The sequence below is a fragment of the Dasypus novemcinctus genome, chromosome 23 (assembly GCF_030445035.2).
Source record: "Dasypus novemcinctus isolate mDasNov1 chromosome 23, mDasNov1.1.hap2, whole genome shotgun sequence".
Taxonomy (NCBI): Eukaryota; Metazoa; Chordata; class Mammalia; order Cingulata; family Dasypodidae; genus Dasypus; species Dasypus novemcinctus.
This window is the reverse complement of record NC_080695.1, coordinates 18,522,636-18,541,028: the sequence shown is the minus strand read 5'-3', so window position 1 is coordinate 18,541,028 and position 18,393 is coordinate 18,522,636. Positions and strand designations below refer to the sequence as shown.

The window sequence follows — 18,393 nt, the reverse complement described above, 5'->3', positions numbered from 1 at the left end:
GACGATGGGGTGAGGCAGGGGCACCAGAGCTGGAGGCTGGCCAGGGAAGGATGGGCACCTTCCTGCACAATGGAGGTCCCCATTGCTCAGTCACCCCCATCCTCCTAGCCCTTCTCCCCCAATTTCATCCTGCACTTAAGCAACCCCACAGATACCCCCATCCTGAGTCAAGGGATATGTAAAACTGGGGGCTCAGGAAAAGACCCATGCACGCATGCAAACACACCCACACACTTCGTTGCACATCCACGCAGCACGGCCCCCTGCTCCCCTGCGCACGGCCTGTCCCGCTGAGGGGAGCAGAACGCAGGGCAGTTGGCAGGCTCCGCCCCTCCCAGCCCACTTGAGTCCTGAGATCCTCATTCCAAACGGACCTCCGAGCCCCAGCGCTCGGGGGTCACCAGCCAAGGAGTTTGTGAAGAGAGGCAGCTGGGAAAGGAGTTGAGGAGCACCAGCTAGGAGCCATGCCCAGGGCCCATGCAGGGGGACCAGAACAGCCTCCCCTGGGAAGCCCTCAGCTCCCAGCTGCTCGGCCGCAGGCTGCCAGCGCCGGGACAGACCCGACGGACGGCGACTGGCCGCAGCTGCAGCTGGAAGCCTGCCAGGTCCCAAGCTGGAATGAGGGGAAACCTGTCCAACAATGAGATCAAGGAGATGGCACCAGCGTCTCCCCAGGGAGCCGAGCGCGGCGTCCCAGGACATTCCAAACTCTGCGAACAAAACATGGGTGGGAGGCCGGCCAGGCTGGGCCAATGCCGGGTGGCCCCCCAACCCCAGCGCTCACCAGGGGGTCAGTCCAGGAGGGGGCTGCCCCGAGCCGGCAGGGGGCCCAGCTGGGGACGCAGCACGCGCTGCCCCCGGGGGTTGACCGCACAGGTCATCTGGGGACGTGGTGTCCAGACACCTGCCACGTGCCCTCGACAGGGCGCCCCGCGTGGCCCTCCGCCCGGCCTCCCATGGACATGGTCCACCTGCCCGGTGCCGTTCAACCCAGCAAACACCTTCGAAGCCACGATGGCAGTCAATCACCCATGCAAGAAGCCAGGCCTGGCTGCTGTCCTCCCTTTCACAAGGAACGGGGGCCCAAAGTCGTGAGGTGTTTCCTTAAGGCCACAGGGAGTGGGCAGCAGGTGCAGGATTCTCTCCCGGGTCTGCTGACACCCCAGCCTGAGCACTTTCAACCACACTTGGCGCTGGCAGTGGGAAGTCACCCAGACGCTCCCTGAGCAATGCTAATGCCACAGCAGAGCCTCCAGAATCAGCCAGGTCAGCGTCTTCACTTTGTAAATGGGTTAACTGAGACCAAAAGGGACAGGGCTTTGTCCAAGGTCACAGGGCAGGAGAGGGAGGCTGGGATTCAACATCAGGCCCCCCTATGATGCTACTCACGGGTACCATTTCCCTTTATCGTGCATGGCAGCTGGTGCCAAGAGCCATGACAGCTGCACAGCAGCCAGTGGCCAGGACTCAGAAAAGGGCTGGGGAGTGGAGGAGAAATCAGGATGGCTTCCTGGAAGAGGTGGCCTCTTCAAGTCAAGTCCTGGGGAATGGATGTGGCTCCAGCAGTTGAGCACCTGCTTCCCACATGGGAAGTCCCAGGTTCAGTTCCTGGTGCCTCCTGAAAAAAACAAAAAACAAGCCAAAGAAATGAAAAAACCGACTCAGGGAAGCCAATGTGGCTCAGTGGCTGAGTGCCAGCTTCCCACATACAAGGTCCCAGTTTCAATCCCCGGCCCCAGTACCTAAAAAAAAAAGAGTCAAGTCCTTCATGAAACCCAATCAGGTAACACTAGGTAAAGGCAGCACTAGATCAACAAAAGAAGGTGGTAAGGAAGGCTCGGAGGCCACTGGGGTGGGCTGTAACTGCCCGTGTGACCTTGGGACTGTCCCTGCCCCTCTCCGGGCCTTGGTGTTCCCGTCAGTGCACTGGGGACAAAGGACACTGGCTCCCACCAGAGCACCCAGCTCGGGTGCTCCTGGGACAGCCCTCTGAGGGGCACTTAGGAAGCCCCAAACCCCAGTGGTGTGCCCGGGTGAGGGAGGGGCAGGGCGTGAAGGCTGAGGAGGGGCCAGAGAAGGGCTCAGAGATAAAATGGGCACTGGCCAGAGCCGGAGGAGCCAGCCGCGGGCAGGGGGCAGGAAGCGCGGGCCTGGGGTACGGGGTGTCCGGGGCAGCAGCTCGGGCCCCCCTCCACAGGTGATAGGAGGCCGAGGGGCTTTGGTAGGGCGGGGCCTTGCACGGGGCCTGGGGACACTGGCGGTGGTGGCCTGGGAAGGGGTCCCCAGGGCCTGCGGCAGAGGTTGGGAAAGCTCGGGGGCGAGGGGCAGAGGGAGCCCTTCCCTTCGGCTCCCCACCCATCCTGGACCTCGGGCCCCATGAGGGCCAGGGAGAGGCTCGGGCCTCCCAGGGCAGGCCTGGTGACCGGGTGCTGACCCCCGAGGGAGCCTGGCGCCCTCCACACGGAAGGGCCGCCCTCCTCCTGGACCAGGTCGCGTTGACCGAGGGCACGACCGACAGGCGGCCTCCTCCGGGAGCGGCCGCATCCCGCCTCCCCGGCCCCTCCCAGCGGCCACAGCCGGTGGCAGGGATGGTGCTCAGGGACCAGTGGTCCAAATGTCCACACTGCGGGGGGCGAAGCCTGCGAGAGAACAGCGGTCCCAGAGGACGGCCCCCGCCCTCAGTGGCAGAGGCCCACTGAGCCTCAACACATGTCAGGCTCTGGTCTCGGGGTGGGCCAAGAGTCAGGGCCTTAAACCTTGGGGTAGCAGAGAGGGGCAGAGATCTGAGCGCCCAGAGACCCAGGGCGCCGGGCAGTGGGTGCCGGAACCGGGCAGGACCCAGAGGAGCTGGGCCTCGGCCAGGGGAGAGGAGACGGGAGGGAGGAGAAGGGCGGGAGGGCCAGGGGCCAGCGCCTGCTGGGGCCAGCAGGAGACTGCGAGTGAATTGGGGGGGCTCAGAAGGGGGAGGGGGCTCAAAGGAGGAAGGGGGTCACTGAGGGGCTCATAGCCCAGTCCAACCCTGGGATCGAGGACCCCAGAGCCCGCCTCCCCCCAAGCTTCCCGCCATGCCAGGTTCGGGTGGAGACCCAGAAGTGGGGGCCACGGGCCCCTTTCTCCTTTCAAACCCACAGACATCCAACACGGGGCACCGGAGCCAAGTGTCTGGGAGAGGCAGAGGCCTGTGGGCTCCTGGCCTGACGTAAACTGGGGTTTCTCCTTTGTGTCTGCGGCTTTGACGGGAGGCCAGACTAGGGGGCTAAGCGGGAGGAGGCCCCGACGCCAAGCGTGGCTCCCGCTCTCCTGACCCGCCCTCCCTGCGCAAGGCCCTTCCTGGGGCTGCCAGCAGGGCAGGTGCCAGGGATGGGCAGGGGCTGGGGACATCCAGAGCCGGGGCCGGAGTCGTGACGGCTCGCCAGACCCCCTGCCTGAGCCCCTAACGTTAAAGCCACACCCCATGTGTTCTGGGAGGTTCCATGCCAGGGAAGAAGACTCTCAGACTACACATCAGCCAGACGTCTCCCTGGCTGCAGACCCTCTTCCAGTTGGTTCCCAGGAAGTCCTGGCCTGCCTGTCTCCTCCGTCCTCCCCATTTCAGGCCAGACCTGCAGGGCCCAACTGTGCCCCCCTCCAGCTCCTGAACTGTGCTGTTCAGATGGGGAAACTGAGGCCCAGAGATATCCGAGGTGCTGTCTTGGTACACCTGTGACCCCAGGCCCGGCACCTGCTTCAGGGCACATTTGGCTGAAGCCCCCTCTGCACCCACCAAGCCCAGCCCCAGTTCTCGCTCTCCTCTGGGTCCTCTTAGGAGGCCTCGGGAGTCAGGGACCAGCCAGCAGGGGGTGTTAGGGGGCAGTGGAGGAGGGCACAAATGTCACCTTTCACACCTGCCTGCCTCAGTCCACCCGAGGGGTCCTGTCCCAATACCCAACGAGTCCCTAGTCTGACTGACCCCAGGCTGAGCCTTGACCCCAAGCCAACAATGACCCCAACACCCACCCTAGACCGTGCCCTATATGTGTCCAACCTCAGTGCCAACCACGGACCCACACTGAGCCAGACCCTGACCCCAGACTAAACTTGACCCCAGTCCCAGCCTGAATCTGACTCTGACCCAAGATTGAACCTGACCCTGAACCCAGACTAAACCTGACCCCAGTCTGAAGTTGAATCTGACCCTGCTCCCAGACTGAACATGACCTTGACCTGAGATTGAACCTGACCCTGATCACGGACTCAACGTTTACCCAGCCCCCGCCCCAGACTGAATCCTGACACCCACCCCAAAGTCAGTCCTGACCGCAGCTCTCCACCGAACCCAACCCCTGCTCCAGTCACGGACCCTGACTGAAACCTGACCGCAGCCCCCAAATGAGCTCTGACCCCACCCCCAGACTGAACCCCATGTCCACCCCCAGACTGAACTCCAATCCAGAAATACAGGCTGATGATCCCTGACCCCAGCACAGGCTGAGCCTGAACCCAAATCCCAATCCCAGATCCTGACTCAATCCCAATCCCAGACAGCCTTGAGCCGGACCCGAAGGCAGAGCCCTGGCCCAGCCAAAGCAGCCCAGGAAAGAGGCCGAGATGCCAGGACCCGCGCTCCGGCCCTTCCTGCTGGCAGGGCACAAGTCCCTCTGGACCCCAGGGCCCACCAGGCATGGGGGAGGAGAGAGAAGACAGGCCACCAGCAGGTCGGGTCCCCCTGGTCGCAACCCCCCCCCACTGGTTGGGAGATGGCTGAGTCTTGCTGGCCCCAGCCATGCCCCTACATGCAGGGGCTTTCAGGGATTGGGGGCCTGGTCCAGAGGGGGGTCCCTGGCCTGACGGGATCAGAGGAGGCCGGGGAGCCAGCTGGACAGGGGCCAAGCTCTGCAGAGGGTACAGCTGGCACGGCTGTGCTGGCTGAGGGGACGGGGACCGGGGAGCTGAGCAAGGCCAGAGTCCCTCCCTCGGCACCTCTCCTGAAAAACAGGGTCAGGGGGAAAGTGGTCCAGCCCCCAGTCCTCGGGGTGCTGGGGAGCCCCCAGCCCAGGGGCTACTCCTCCCTCCCCCCAGCTGCCCTCTGGTCACTGGTTCTGCCGTCATCCCCAGTCCCCGGCCCCACTTCTAGCCGCGCTGTGAGAACGTGAGCTTGCAGCGGCTGGGGGAAGAAATCAGCCTGAAGGAATGTGCTGTCCAGGGGCCAGCAGGCCGGGATGGGCCCGCCGGAGAGGGAGCGAGCAAGAGCTCGGGGAGCCTCGGAGTTGGGAAGGAAAACAGAGATGTGCCAAGGCAGCCGGCCAGCCCAGCCCCACAGGTCAGGTGCACTGGGCCCGGGCCCAGTCCCAACCTCTGCTCAGCACGGCCGCAGACCTCCCTAGGCCAGCCTGCCTCCCTGCCATCCCAGGCCCTGCCCTCTGGGGCCGGGCCCAGCCTAGGAAAGACAGCTTGTCCTCCATGCCCCCAGCCAGCTTTCATGGGCCTCCATCTGTCTCTTGGCAAGGTCTCCCCTCCTACTTCCAGGGACCAGGTCTTTCCACCAGACTTACTCTGTCCAAACCTCTCTTGTGGGAGGAAGCTTCTGGTTTCAGTGGCCTGATAAACCAGTCCACATGTGGGTGTTAATAGCTGTTAACGGCTTAGACCAGTGGTTCTCAAAGTGCAGTCCCCAGACCAGCCTAGAAGCTTGTTAGAAATGCAAAATGTGGGGACCCACCCCAGACCGACTGAATCAGAAACTCTGCGGATGGGGCCTGGCACTCCTGTTCTTACCAGCCCTCCAGGAGATTCTGGTGCATGTTCAAGTTTGAGAACGACTGACTTAAGAGTGTGACCATGGTCAACTCAACAAATGTTGATAGAAATAATTAGTAATTGAATGAATGGACGAGACAGTAAATGAGTGAGTGAATTTCAAGAATGCCTGGTCTCATCCCCAGACTTGAGTAAAATGATTCTTTCTCACTTGTCTGATGTCCAAACCCTAGGGATTTGAGAGCTGCAGATTGGAGCAGGGAAGGGCTGGCCAGCTGCACTCCCCCTGAGATGGGGCAGGCCCTCAGCCCGCATCACTGTAAGGGGGCCATCCCGTAGGGAGGACCGGGGGCCCAGGCAAACTCAGAGAACCAGGTAAGGCTCACGGGAGGAGGGGGTCCCGTCAGCCAGAGGAATGTCACAACAGGAGTCCAGGACCTGGGAACCGGGCAGGAGAGCAGAGGTTGGAAGTCCAGTGGCAGGCAAGAGGAGTCCCCCACACTAGGCTGGAGTTCAGGCTGAGACTTGTGCTGGGCAAGGGAAGGAGAACTGACCAGAGGGATGCTGGAGCAAAGCTGAGTGTCCCATTATGAGAACTGGGACACGAGATTGGCTGCCAGGCACCCGCAGGGTGAACTTGGCTCTTTCAGAAATCCCCTAGCTAAGGTCAGGCCGGGACCCAGATCTGGGGGCATAGCAGAGCCTGCCAGTGCGGTCCAGGAACTCCAGGCCTGGGGAGGGGCCGGCGAGCCGCAGGGTTAAGGACCCAGCATGTTCTGAGTCCTGTTAACTCATCTCGAATTCTGACCTTGGAATCCAATACCTCCTAAGGCCCTTTCTAGAACATCAGACAAGCCCAAGGACCAAAGTCCTTTCAGCTTTCCTAGCTGCCTGGGGTTTGAACTGTAGCTCAAGTTTTTAGAACAAGTTAGAGCAGGGATTCTTTTACCTGTTTTGTTCCACAGATACCTTTGCCAGTCACGTGAAAATCACAGACCCCTTCTTAAGTCCACACTACGCCATGCATTATTTAATAAATACATCATACCCACGCCACCACGTCTGCACAAGACTAATGTTTTTTGTTATTTAAATTCAAGCTCATTCGCCCCTTGTTCAAAACCCCTGAGAGAGATGGACAAGGTCTGCCCTAACCTCCTTGTCAGCAAGAAAATTCAGTCCACCTGCCAGGAAGAGAGGACACGTCATGAGGCCAGGTCTATACTAGCTTGACACCAGGACCTCATGGGGCCAACTTCCTCCAAGGGTAATTTTCCACTCAATATAAAGAGAAAAACATCTTCACCACAGCTGCCATCTCTGCTGGGGATCACTTAATTTCTGCGGTGTCCTCTAAACCTGGATGGCCCAGAGTTTATCCTACTTGTCTTGAAAATGATTCCGTGGGAAAAACGGTTCTGGTATCAAGTTAAGTGTAGGAAACACCTTAGAAGGGCAAAGTCCTACTAAAGGCTCTGAGAAGTCCTGCAAGAGAGAAGCTTGTCTAACTTTGTTGAATTCCATGTTTCCCAGCCTCCCTAGAGACCAGAAGTGTTCTCCTCTCCTAATACACTATTCCACGGAGCATCGCTTGGGTGCAGAGTGGCATTTGCCCACTGCCACCTTTACACAGACGAGCAACTTTCCAGAGTTTCAGTGAAGAGGGGTGGATGTTGGAGAAGCATCTTGTTAAAAGGCCCCGAGGCAGGGAGAGCAGGGGGCTCTGGAGGTTCACTGGGACTCAGCAAGGAGGTCCCCATTCCGGGAGGCACTGTCCCCAGGAAAGGTGTCACCAAGCAGAAGCCCCAGAGGAGGGTCAAGCTTCCTTAGCTGAGAGGGGTGGTGGGCTCGCTGCGGTAGCAGGGGAAAGGGAGGGCCGGGGCCTCCTGGGGCTGGTGCAACTTCAGTCTCTGGCTGAACTCAGGCCAATCGTGTGCACTCCCGACTCCCCAGCCCCACCAAGCTGGGCTCCCCACCCTGTCCCGCCCCCCCCCCCCTGGGCCTGGGGACAACCCCCCGACCCCCCGCAGGGTGCCGCGAGGCTCTCGTCCTCTCTGGGGCAGAGGGGAGAATTCTGCTGCTGCTCCCTCCCTCCTGCTCAGACTCTTGGCTGCCTTCAGAAGCCAGACAATACAGGGAAATGTTTGCACCCAAACAACACCACTGCTTCAGGAACTGCCTGGCCCTGCCCAGGAAAGCAAAGTCCTGGAGCTCCACCCTGCTGCTCCCTCAGCCCGGGGTTCAGAGACCAGGGCCAGGGGGGGGCCGGCCAGCAGGGGGGGTCACGGACAGCCCTGCTGTGAGCAACAGGGGACCTCAGGGGCTGCCTCTCTCTAGGGAGCTGGGCTTTCCTTCCCGGCTCACTCGGAAAGGGAGTTATGTCCTTGGCTATGAGATACACAGAAGCCCGTTACCTGGGAGAGCTGCAGCTCTGGGGTCATCAGGCCGGGAGATAAGGAGAAGAACAGCCCTTCGCCTTGGTTTGAAACATGTATTAAGCCATCCCACGAGTGTGTGTGCTGGGCCTGGGCCCTGGACATCCAAGAACGGGTGCCGGGATGGATGGGCCACAACCCCTGCCCTGGAGGGGCCCACAGTCTAGCAGGAGAGACACGACACAGGACAGAAGGGGGTAGCAGGGGGCCACCTCCACCCTCCACCCCCCCACCCCCGCTATAGCTCCTCCTAAGAAATGCCACCTTCGTGTGGGCTACACCGCATGGGTGGAAGCGGCTGGGGGGCGTCCATCTCCAAAGGCACCCGCCGCCACGGTCCCCCACCCACCAAGCCACAGGGTCAGCACAGTTTGCAAAGCCGGAGGCCGGGGGGGGGGAGGGGTCGGCATGATGGATAAAGAATCGAAGGCCCCCTGGCGGTGCCTGTCCCTTCCCCCTCTCTGCTTTGGCCCCTGCCCCCCTCCACGTGGCGACAAGCAGCAGGTGGGGCCCACAAACCCTGTGGAAAGCAAGCAGCAGCTCAAGCACTCCCAGGAAGTAAGTTCATTCTGGGGCATGTCGACTTCCAAGATCCCAGGCCGCCCAAACCAACCCGGGCCATGGGGGGAGTGGGGGGGGGGTGGTTTGGAGAGCAGCCCGCCCGCCTCGCTTTACCTTTAAGGAAACTGAGGCTGAGATGGAAGGAGCGGGGGAGATGGAGGGGCTGGCGGCCAGGGCAGCTGAGGTCAGTGCAGCCAGCCTGCCTGCCACGGCCCCTCACGCCCACCTCGTCTGCAAGTCAGAGACTTGTTTCTGTGTGTTTTTGTCTTTTTCGGGGGGTGAGGGGGTGGCGGGGGTGCGGCTCAGAGCCTTGAGTGATGAGTTAAGTGACAGTGAATTCGAACCACATGGAGCCAGGGCTTAAGGGGAAAGTGTTTTGGTGAAACGCAGCTGGGATTTCATCAGCCCCCACCCCCCAGACGGTACAAAAATAGTCGGGGCCAGGCCGGCTCTGACCCTCAGGCCTGGCCCAGTTTCGCCACCCCCAATCCGAGAGAGAGGCTCTGAGTGGCCTCGTTCCCTGAATCCGGGTTTCGTAATCTCCCCTTGTTGTTTTGGTGGCCTGTTTGTTGCCTGGCTCGGCTTGTCTGGGAGAACTTGTCCCCTGATGAGCTCGGCGCTGCTGGGCCCCGAGGAGAGGGCGAGGCAGGACCCTCGAATGCTGTGATGAGCCCCTGGGGGCCTGGGTGAGCACCCGAGTCAGGGCTGGGGAGGAGGGTCCCGGAGGCTGAGGGAGAGAGGCTGGCTTCACCCAGGCCAGAGTGGGAAGGGACCTCTGACCTGTCAGAGGGAGAAACCGAGAGGAGAAAGAGGAAGCCACCGAGCTGTCGGAGCCTGCAAACTGCAGACCACCAGCTCAGGGGCAGACCCCCAGCTCAGGGGCAGACCCCCAGCTTGGCTGCAGACCCCCTGCTCAGGTGCAGAGCCCCAGCTCAGGTGCAGAGCCCCAGCTCAGCTGCAGATCTCCCGCTTCCCAGCCCCAGGCCCGGCATGGAGGAGGCATCCTGGTGGGTTGAGAGAATGGACAAAGCCCTGCTCAGCTCAGAGGCAGGAGAAGAGGCAGCTGGGCCCCTGGACAGACCCCCTGGGCAGGTCCCTGCTGCCCCGAGTGCCGTTTTGTAACCTCCTTCCCCAGGTGTGAAGGGCGGCAGGGCGAGGGGCTCTGCAGGTGCCCACAGCCCAGCAGCACCTGGGGGGAAGGGAATGAGCCCACATCGAGGCCAGGGGCTGCTGGGTGGAGGGCGAGACCCTGGCCCACCAGGTGAGGGGCTCGAAGGTAGAGCCTTCACCCAGGCTTTCCTTAGACCAGCAGTCCAGGGCCACATCTGGAAACTTCTGGCCAGCCCAGATGCCAGGAGCAGGGCTGGTCCCTGCCTCCTCGGGGGTCAGGGTCACACATGGCAGCCCCAAGTGAGCTCGGGGCCTGCCTGGTGGAGCACCTTCCCAGGTGACCAACCCACTGGAAGCCCAGAGCTCAGAGCCCTGGGGGCCCGGGGAGGGACCTGGAGCAGGCGGCCCGTAAACACTGGTGGACTCAGACTGAGCTGAGCTCTCCACCAGCCTCCAAATGGACCTCGGTTTCCCGGTCTGCTCCCAGGGGGTCGTGAGACCTGAGCAGCAGAAATGACGTCACTGTTGGGGATGGAAGGACAAGGAGATGGGGGCGCCCCAGAGACGGCGCCCTGGTGAGCTGGGTAGCTAGGCCGGCCCCCTCCCCCCGGCATTCCCGCCGGTCCCCGCGGCTTCATCCTCTTGCCCAGCTCACAGGAACGTCCAGTTTCCCTTCAGGCCAGGCCCCCTCAGGCCACAGGACGGCCCCCGGGTCGGTCCGTCCTGCCTCAGGGTCCTCAGGCAAGATCCGGGCCAGAGCATCTCAAACACACGGAGAAACGGGGCCCCTGCCCGGCGGCCGCCCCCTGCCCCCTGGACTCCAGGACCCAGCCTGTCTGGAAACTTCTGGCGACCTGGCCTCCTTCCCTCCCGCCCGCTTCCCGGAGGATTTCCGTTCCTTTCACTTCCATTGTTCCCCCGGCCTGCTGGCTCCCTCTGCTCCCTTCCCCGCCCTGGCCCCAGACCCCAGGCCAGCCCCCCAGACCCCGGCTCGGCCCAGCCAGGACACGGGGCATCGGGCGGGGGCCCTGCCCCCCGCCCCGGCATTTGGAGGACTGGGGAGGAGGTTTCTTCCGGGTCCTCTTGGCAGGGGTGGGAATTAGGGGCTCAGGGAGGGGGCTTCAGAGAGGCCTGTGTGAAGAGGGACCTTACCGTCCCTGAGCCTCAGTTTCCTCATCTCTAAACTGGGGGTGATAATGGGACCTGTCCATCAAGGTTGTTTCTGGATTGAGATAAACCCTCACCTGGCTCCTGGCCAGTGAGGGGTGAAGAGAAGAGGGGGTTCAGGGGGTGAAAGAGGCTAGCAAAGGTACCGGTGGGGCACAGAAGGTCAGTCTGAGGGGTCCAGAGGGGGCCAGGCCGCTCACGGCGCTGCCCTCTCCTCCTTCTGACTGGCCTCCCTTTGGCAGGTCAGATGGCAGCAGAAGCAAATGGAGGGAAGGACCATCCCTCTACACAGACACGCCCAGCCCCCACCCCAGGAGGCCCGGGTGACCGTCCAGGAAGTGCCCCCACCTCAGGACAGGCGTTCCCTGGGAGACAGGGCCCCAGCAGGGGGGTCCAAGGTTGCACACCCTGACTCCCACCTCACTCTCACCCTCTCAGGAGCCCAGGTGAACCCAGCTCCGTGCCTGCCAGCGAGACTCAGACAATGCAAAGCCTGCGCCTGTTTGACCTTGGAAGCCTCGAGAAGGCAGGGGCGCTTCAGTGCCTGCACGGCTCTCTCTGAAGACCTGGGGGTCACCAGCCCCTCCTCCCCCAGGCCTGGGTCAATTCTGCTGCTCCTCGTCGCTTCTTAGCAGGTGCAGAGCCCAGGGCCTGGGAGCCGCGCCGCCCCCTGCCTCCCCGTGTCCATCTCAGCTCGGCCTCTCTCTGCCCCTTGCAGAGGGGCGACGTGGGGCGGCGGTTAAGGACACGGGCTGCGGAGCCAGGCACCTGGTGTGAATCCCAGCTCTGCCACCCAACAGAGTGGGCCTTAAAGCCTCAGCTTCCCCATCTGCAAAGTGGGCTGAGAATTACAACAGCGAGGCTGGAACGAGTTAAGCCCGGGAAAAAGCTCAGAACGCCGTCTGGCCCATCGCGAATACTCAATAAATGCTCCCTCATTATTTTTTATTTGTGTCTCTGCCCCGCATGCTTTTTGACTCACATTTTCCATGGAGAAGGAGGTGCAGAAGAAGGCATGGAACTCTGCGGTTTCGACTGCCTGTGGCTCGGGGGCACCCGGGCTGGAGGCTCCGGCAGTACAGGCCTCCTTTCATTTGGGGCCAGCGATGCTGCGATAAAGCTTGACCACAAGACGTGGACTCGCCCGCGCTCTGCGCACATACCCCGGGCCCGAGGCCATTCTGGCGGGGAGGCAGTGAGACCCCCGGTCCCCAGGCCACAGGCTGGCGTCCCAGCGTTCCCAGCACCCATCTCGCCCTGCCTACCTCTCCCCAGCCCCTGACGCCACACACCTGGCCTCCACCCCGTGCCATTTATACACAGCTCCATCAGAGAAGCCCAGGCTCTAACGAGGCAACGTCACGGGATCCTGGAGTTCCTTGCAAGAATTGCCTCTTCCATATCCCTGATGGAGAACAGCCCCACAGGCTTGGATCCCTCCGTGACGGGGAGCTCACGACCACGAAGACGGTGACTTAAGACACCCTCATGCTTTTGCTCATTAGGGTCACATGCCCCCAGTGAGGGAGGGGGGCGTCTAAATCCCCATTGAAGAGGAAGCAGCCCAGGTCAATCCTGGGCCGTTCCCAAGGCCAGAAAATCTCCCACCACACCCAGACCTGCCTCCTCCCCACTTGCTTCCCGGCTGCCCTCAGTGGCGTGTCTCTGCTCAGGCAGCCCCGTGGCCCCGAGCTCCCCCAGGCTCTCCTCCCTGAGTCTAGGGGTCCTGGGAGAAGCCCGGTCCCCGTCCTGCCAAGCAGGGGCGTTGACAGGGAAGGAGAGAGGAGAAGGGAGGGTTCCCGGGAAGTGACAGAGGGGCACATCGCGTGGGGTGGGCTCCGGGACCGGCACTCAAGGCCATCCCCCCACAGCTGGTGGCACCCCCCGCGGCACCCGAGACACCCCAGGAGGGAGTGGGCGGGCAGGCGGTCCAGGAGGCCCCAGAAGCTCTTTCAAGCAATGCCAACGGGGCTGCCGGGTGAGTTGGTGCAGAGTGGAAGCTGTCACCACTTCTGGCAGAGGACATGTGTCTAGATTATGTCAAAACTAAGCTATTCCCAAGGCAGCCCCCAGAAGAAGGCCTGCGAGCCGTGCCATCCAGAAAGGAAGGGTGGGACCTCTGCACCCAGGACCCCTGCCTCAGGGCACGAGTGCCCAGGCAGCACCGACTCCAGACCTGCCCAGGAGGGTCCTGGCGGGGGGGTCCCCGGGGCCCCCGCCCTCCAGATGTGCAGCCAGCATTCCGCCGTGGAGACGGGGTGGAGCAGCAGCCGCGGGTCCAGATGGGCCACGTTAACCTAGGAACCGGCTCTGCAGGGCCCAGATGCTCTGTGTTTAGTTGGCAAGCCGGCTTTGGGTCCCAGATGCCGGCCAGGGACGGGGGCGGGACACGGCTCCAGATGTGTGTGGTGTAGCAAGAGTGGCTGTGGGGCCCAGCTGCGGAGCCTGGGCCCAGGGGCCTGGGGCTGAGGGTGCTGGGCCCAGGGCTCTCCCTGCTCGTGCCCTCTCTAGCACCCCATCCCAGGCCTCCTGGCCCTCGGCCAACAAGGGACCAGAGTCCCCCAAAATCCAGACTCAGAAGCCGGCAGAGCCCAAAGGGGCCACAGGCAGGTACAGTGGGGAGCAGAGGGCCTGGGGGTCCTCAAACCACAGGCAGCTCTGGGGTAGGGGCCTGGCTGTCCGGCGCCTGCCTCTCCCCGCCCCCACACAGGCCTTCCCAGGCAGCCACCCACCGTTTGGTGACGGGGACAGCACTGGGCAAGCGGCTGGGGCCAAGTGGGGAGACACAGTCTCACCAGCAGGGACCCTCGGAGGCTAGGCCTGGAGGCAGAGAGGACCACGAGGGGGAAACTAAAGCAAGGCTCTGGCATTTATCGAGCACCCACTGTGTACCACATCTGCCCCCATGGCTCCCTGCAGGGCTACTAAGGCCCCATCTCAAGGCGGGTGCTCCCACAGGTTGGGTCCAGTGGGGACTCGGTGGGGTGGGGACTTGAGATCCAGGAGAGCATCACAAGGGAGCTCGAGGAAGGGCCTTCCCGGGGCCTGGGCCCCTCCTCCCCACAAAGCACTTTGGCCCCAGAGAGGGTGGTACAGCAGGGGGAGCCCTGGGACCCTGCAGCAGCCCCCCAGGGGGTCTCCAGCCAAGAGAACTGGACATGTCCCAGCAGCTCCCTCCTCAGCCTCTGGAGCTGCCCAAGGTCATCAGGAGGCTTCAAGGTCAGGCCTGAGGAGGCCCAAGAGCGCAGGGATGAGAACCAGGGGCAGGACCTCAGGGAGCCTCCTGTCTTCTGGCCTCCGGTCTCCAGCTCTGGGCTCTGAGCCAGGAGGCCATGGTGGCCACAGCACAGGGGTCAGAGGTCAACCCACCTGCCCCAGGTCCCAGCCGAGAGGAGGCCTCTGGGTAGATAGCAGCAGCAGCGTCTGCACGCCCGCCGAGGAAAGGCACAGCTACCCCTGGAGCTGCCGGGGGTCCCTCAGGCTCCCCCTCAGCCCCCCTCTCCCCAGCAGGGATGGCAGGAACAGCCCAGGGGGTGGGGAGGCTGGGGGGGGAGCCGGGCTGAGGCGAGAAGTGCTAACAGGTTATGTCAGGCGAGCGCTCTGGGGAGGGGGCCACGCCTCTCAGCTCTGGCATCCCCACCTGGGGCCCGCCTAAAGAGCCGGGGCCTGGCAAGAGATGCTGGCTGGGTTTGGGGCGCAGTGCGAGGGCCGGGGAGGGGGCTGCTGGACCCCGAATGTGGAAGTCTCATCAAGCCACAGCAAGTGGGATGGCAGGAGCCCTGCACCTCGGGTGGCGTGGGGTGAGGGAGGGGGCAGAGACCCCTGCCACAGGCTGGAGGGGGCAGGTCTGCCCAAGTGGACGTGGAGCTGGGTCTGCAGGGGAGGGGGAGCACAGCCCAGAGCCCCGGGGTGGGCACCCTGTCCTCAAGAGAGCCCCCTCCCTTCCTCTCACTTCCTCCTCTGCCCGGCCCTCCATCTCTGGGGGTCCCGTCCCCAAACCTGGAGACCCGGATCTCCCGCCCCCATCTCCCTGCTGCACTTTGGTGACTCCCAATCCCACGGATAGGGGAATGTCGGGCAAGGGGAGAGGACTGAATGAGCCCCCCTGCCCGGACTGTGGGCGGGGGGCGCAAATGGGCACTCAAGGAGACAGAGCGGGCCTCGGTGAAAGGGGGTCAGCGAGGGGCCGGGACTCAGGCCGGGGCTTGCGGGCAGACTGGGGAGGGGGCCCCTGGGGTGGCCGGGGCCCTGTGTGTCTTGGCCGAGCGGGACCCCTGGGCCGCCAGGTATGTAACAATTCCAGCCATTTCCTGCCCTATTAGTGAGAAAGGGGCTGATATAAATACACGCTCAGCATAAATAAATACAGGCCAGGCTCGCGACTGCATAGCAGACAGATTGCGTGGAGCTGCTGGCCAGCCCTTCAGTCAGCTCCCCCCACCCTGCCCGCGCCCCCCCACCGCCACCCCCCACTTGTTTTCCTCCTGCAGGCCAGGGCCCCTCCGCATTCCCAGGCCTGAGACTGATGGACTGAATGCTCGCAACCCCCGGCCCCCAAACCCGGTCCCGAGGCCCCTGGGAAAGCTGTGGGCCTGCAAGAGGGAGCAGTGAGGGGGCTGGGGTCCCCTGAGAACCTCCCGGCCCAGGCCCAGAGCATCACCTTACATGCACGGCCGGGCAATGTCCAGTGAGGTTCTAGGGGGCTGTCATTGTGCCCTGTTGGCAGGTAGGGAAACTGAGGCTTGCCAGGAGACTGTGGATCTAAGATTCAAACTCACAGCTTTCTGACCCCAGGGTCCCTGCTCTGCTCCCCCTGGCTGCAAGCAGCAGCCCAGGGCAGGTTCTAGCCCACCTCCCTCCCAACCAAGCACCTGCCCCCCGGGAGGCCTGGGGCCTCCGAAGGCCCCCGGGGACTTAGCTTCATGGCCTGGAAGCTTAAGCAGCCATGTCCCCAGGGAGCCAGAGCGCAGCTGGTGTAAGGGACCCTGTGCAGCAGAGCTGCCCTTGCAGAAAGTCTGGCTGCCCTCCTGCCCGGGACCACCTCCCATCTGGAGTGTTCAGGAGCACACGCTGACCCTCTCACCCCCTCCACCATCCCCATTGCACAGGCAGGGAAACTGAGGCTCAGAGGGCCAGGGGAGGCAGAGACGGAGTCAAGGACTCAAAGCCTCTGTCCCCAGCCTGGGCCTTCTCCTGGAGCAGGGTGGTCTCTTCACACATGCCACCCCCCTTGCCTGGTACCCCCTAGGTCCCCAGCCCAGGTGCCTCCCGAGGCCAATTCCTAGTGTGTGCCCAGGACACAGCTCAGCAAACCGAGGTCCAGAGAGGATGGGACCTTGGCCATGCTCACACAGCCAGCGTCAGATCTGGGTCAGCACCCAGGATCTTCTCCTCCGGGCTGCAGCACATTGCTGTCTTCCTGGGCCGATTCAAATGTCGCCTCCTTCGGGAAATCTTCCCAGCCGTCCCAGCCCGCGGGCATAGTTCCCCGTATGCTCCTAGTCCTCCAGTAACCATGAAAGCAAGATTATACTCTGTCTTCAAACTCCCCAAGTCTTCTCTCACCACTGCGTCCCGTAGCTGTGCACTTAGCCCCACGCACGGCCACTCGGGCGGGCCCGTGGGAGAACCTCCTGTGAAAGGCACCCCATCGCCACCGGCAGCCACTGACTCGGGAGGCCCCCATTAGTGGGGGCAAGACAAGCAGGTGGGCACCGCCAGGTAGTGGGGCTTGCAGTCCTGGGACCCAAGGCTGGTCTCCCGGACCCCCACCCCCACCCCAGGGGCGGGGCCTGAGCTAAACTTGCCCTGTCCCCCTCTGGCCAGCTCTGCCTAGGACCTCTCAGGCCCCCCCAGCACCTGCCCCAATTCAGATCCCTTCACAGCCCTGCTCCCTCTGCCCAGGCTCCCTCCGGCAGTGTGAGATCTCAGGCCCCAACCCCCAGGGATGGAGCGTGGCCTGTGAGGGTCGGCGAGGGGCTCCCCAGGGCAGGGACCCCCTCCCACCCGTGCCTCTGACTCCAGGCAGTCCTGCCCTGAGACCCGCCTCCTCTCCAGCTTCAGAGCTATACTGTGTAAAATAAGGGGAAATGGGAGCCACCCGGCAGTTTCAACTAGACATCCGTTAGAAAGAACAAGGTGATGTGTATGTATTGACTTGGAAATGGGTGGTGGTAGGTTGTTAGAGGCTAACCAGCAAGCGGCCTCCCAACATGTATCAGATGATCAACACAATCCAAACAGGTATTATGCAAGAATAAGTGCAGGTTTGCATTTATGCAAAGAATCACTGCAGAAAGAGCCACACTCACAGTTGATGTTTTCTCTCAAAAGTTTAGAACCAGAGAAGGAGGAAATCATTTGAGCTTAACCCCTGCGTGTTTCAAGAAATTTAAAATTAAATCAAGGGCGGTGGGAGATATATGGGGACCTCATATTTTTTGAATGTAACATTAAAAAAATAAAGACAAAAAAAAAAATTTAGTCAAAGGGAAGATTCGATCAGTATCACATGCCCAGTGTTGCCCCCAGCCCGCGGCCCAGTGCGGCCAAGAGCAGGTCCAGCCTCCATCCATTCCCAAACTCATCACACTTTGGGGCTCTCTTCCCCTGCTCAGGTACTTGCCACCACCCTCCCTCTCCCCTCTTGGCCTTGGGGGGCGGGGGGGGGAGCTCCTATAGGTGGCTCCCCTAGGGCCCCCGCGTGAGGCTTAGGAGAAGGGCCTGGAAGTTCACTCCCACTCCCACCCTGGGCCATTTGCAGGACCAGAGAGGAGGTCAGGCAGGAATCCGGCCCCAGCCGACCTGGGAACCGCAACGGCGAAGGGGAAACCGGTATGGAGCCCTCTGGAACCTCTGCCCGCACAGACACACCCTCTGGCTTTGGGTTGCTGGGGGTTGATTGCTAACTCTCAAGAAACCATACCAGGAAGCGGATGCAGCTCAGGTGACTGGGCTCCCGTCTACCATATGGGAGGCCCCAGGTTCGATTCCCCAGGCCTGCTGGTAGAGGCAAGCTGGCCAGCGCCCCCGAGAGCTGGCAGACCACACCAGGGAGAGCTGGAGCAACAAGATGACGCAACAAAGGGAGATGCAGAAGAGAGACAGTGAGAGGCACAGCAGATGGGGAGATGGGGTGGCTCTGGCAATTGGGTGCCTCTCTCCCACAGTGGAGGTCCCTGGATCAGTTCCCAGTGCCTCCTAAAGAGAAAGACAAAGACACGGAAGAACACACAGCGAGTGGACACAGAGCAGAAGGCGAGCGCAAACAACAACGCGGATGCGGGGCAGGATTAAAAAAAAACACACAAAACCATCCCTGGGAACGAATGTGGCTCAAGTGGTTGAGCAGCTGCTTCCCACATGGGAGGTCCCAGCTTTGGTC

The 18,393-nt window shown here is 62.3% G+C and overlaps 1 long non-coding RNA gene across 1 annotated transcript; it reads left to right on the top strand.

Annotated features, from left to right (window-relative positions):
- Positions 1-9,284: 9,284 nt before the first annotated feature.
- Positions 9,285-11,957, top strand: LOC111764789 (uncharacterized). The gene is made up of 2 exons (XR_009183130.1): positions 9,285-9,418; positions 11,448-11,957. It is a non-coding gene; the product is annotated as an uncharacterized lncRNA (long non-coding RNA).
- The last annotated feature ends 6,436 nt before the right edge of the window (positions 11,958-18,393 follow it).